General features: G+C 40.5%; 1 non-coding gene across 1 annotated transcript; it reads right to left on the bottom strand.

The window, feature by feature from the left end:
* Positions 1-2614: 2614 nt before the first annotated feature.
* LOC118479934 lies at positions 2615-2721 on the bottom strand. Its single transcript, XR_004861576.1, has one exon. It is a non-coding gene; the product is annotated as a small nucleolar RNA R71 (small nucleolar RNA).

The following is a 2721-nucleotide window of genomic DNA, read 5'->3' as shown; positions in this document are numbered from 1 at the left end:
ATTTCAACTTCCTCATTCTTAGATTGTTCTCGAGGTTCATCATTTTCAACTATACCCTCGAGAACAATTTCCTCAACCGGTCTAGAAGAACTCGGTTCACTTCTATCTAAGCATGGGAACACATGTTCAAACCACGTTGCATCCTTAGATTCGATTATGGTGCCTTTGCATATTTCAGGGTTCTTGGAATCATGCACAATAAAATGATAGGGACCATAAGGACGGGTGTATCCTATAAGTACACAATCCACCGTTTTGGGACCTATTAGTAGGCGCTTAGGTGGTGTGACCACCACCTTAGCTAGACACCCCCATACTTTCAAGGATTTATATGGTGCTTTCTTTCCTGTCCGCAATTCGTAAGGCGTTACATTCTTTTTCTTATTGGGTATCATGTTCAACACATAATTTGCCGATAAGATTGCTTCCCCCCACATGTTTTGGTTTACACCAGAACTTATCATCATGGCATTCATCATTTCTTTCAAGGTACGATTTTTCCGTTCCGCTATGCCATTTGATTGAGGTGAGTAAGGAGCTGTGAGTTCGTGGATGATTCCACTTTTTGCACATACGTCAATAAAAGGTAAAACATATTCACCTCCTCGGTCGCTCCTTACGATTTTGATTTTCCGATTTAGTTGATTCTCAACTTCGGCTTTGAACAAGATAAACTTGTCAACAGCCTCATCCTTACTCTTAAGTAAGTACACATAGTGATGTGTGTAAAATGCAACATATAAATTACATCAAATGAGGCATAAAACTAACCCTTTTTAAGTACTAATGTTGGAAAAAGAGGTGTTTTTGTCTTCCTTTTGTATTTTCAGGATGAAATGAGCTCAAATTCACAAAAGAAGCAAAAAGACAGCTAATTCTAACAAAAATACAAGAAAAGGAACAAAAGTGGATTGCCCGAACCCTCAACGGCATCCTCCCAAGCAGAGAAGAGAAGTCAGAAGACTGAACACGCCCCGTGCTCAGCCAGCACGGGGCCGTGCCCAAGAAGCAGCATAAAAGACAAACCTATAGAAGCTTCTATTACCCACCACGGGGCCGTGTCCAGTGAGCACGGGGGCGTGGCGAAAGTACAGCAGGCGCATTAATTGTAATTGCGAATTACAATTAATGAAGAGAGAGAGTGTCAGACGGGCACGGGGGTGTGTCCAGCGGACACGGGGTCGTGCCCAGCCTTCTGTTCAGCCTATAAATAGGAGTGTTTGGTTTCATTTCAACTCATCCCTTGGCACACCACCTCTCTCACACTTCATCCACCACCCACCACCACCATAACACCATCATCCACCACCATCATCCATTGTCCATCATAGAGTGTGTGAGTCATCTCGGGATCCAAGATTGATCGTAAGAGTTCTTGACAATCAAGGCCATGTTTGCCTAATTCTCTTACATCACTTGGTGAAGACAAGTGTTTAGTATAATACTTTTTATTTTTAATCTTTTGCACTTTTTATTTGGTTTTGTATTAATGACTTTAATAACTAGTTGCTTATGTTGAAGGTGATCTTTCCTTATCATTTGTCCGTGGTGTCTTGGCATTATTTTACTGTCTATATAAAATAAAAGATTTTCACCATTCATATCTCCACGGTCTATATGGAGGTATGTTGGCTACCTGGTCGGGGGTTAAGGGAATGGTTTGGTAAGGGTCTTGCCCTTGTTCAGCGTTTAGAGGTCCTGCAAGGGACCTGGGTCAAATTTAGTAGGATCTCCTTCAATGCCCATAGGTATTGGATGGCGGGGATCCAAACTCTTTGACCCCTTCATAAGTTAACTACTATTAATACTATAACCCGGCTATTTAGGACTGTATCCCTGCTGACTCAGACTACTTAGCCGAGGGTAACGTCACCGCCAAAAGCGGGGCCTACCACAATTTGCATTAATAACTTAATTCATTATCTTCCAATAATCCAACCCTTTAGGATTGTATCCTTGCTGACTCAAACTACTGGGTTGAGGGTAACGTCGCCTTCAAAAGAGGGGCCTACTACAATAACTAAGATAATCTCTTAAACAAGTGCAAAAGTGCGAAAATAATCAAAGGTTATACTAATACACGAGTCGGATCCAAGTGATTCATCTTGTCTCTCTGTTTTTATTTTATTTTTATTTTTCAGCATTTAGTTAGTTTTTATTTTCTTAGTTTAAAAACTTTTTCTACTTTTTGATTTGATTAGACGTTGAGGATAAACCGGTACTAAAAGCTCTTGTGTCCTTGGACGACCTCGGTATCTTACCAACACTATACTACGTCCACGGTGGGTGCACTTGCCCATATGTGTGTTTAGTGTTAGTAAATATCGTGTTTTATAAATTTAAAACTTGGTTAAAAGTGTAAAAAGGGCTTAAAATATATCTAAAAATATACTACACTTCACACGCATCACATATTACTAATTTCTTAGAAATATGTGATACCTTTCGGATCAATGGAGCATCAAATGACGCCATCCGCCTCCGAATGTTTCCTTTTTCACTAAAAGACCGAGCAAAAGCTTGGCTCAACGCCCTCCCAGCTGGATCGGTAAACACCTGGGATGAACTAGCCCAAAAATTTTTATATAAGTATTTCCCTCCCGCTAAAACGACTAAATTAATGACTGAAATTAATACATATTCACAAGAGGACGGGGAATCCTTATATGAAACTTGGGAAAGGTTCAAGGAGCTATTACGCAAGTGTCCACATCATGGCCT

Source organism: Helianthus annuus, chromosome 6 (assembly GCF_002127325.2).
Source record: "Helianthus annuus cultivar XRQ/B chromosome 6, HanXRQr2.0-SUNRISE, whole genome shotgun sequence".
In the NCBI taxonomy this organism is placed as follows: Eukaryota; Viridiplantae; Streptophyta; class Magnoliopsida; order Asterales; family Asteraceae; genus Helianthus; species Helianthus annuus.
This window is presented reverse-complemented; position numbering and strand designations above follow the sequence as displayed.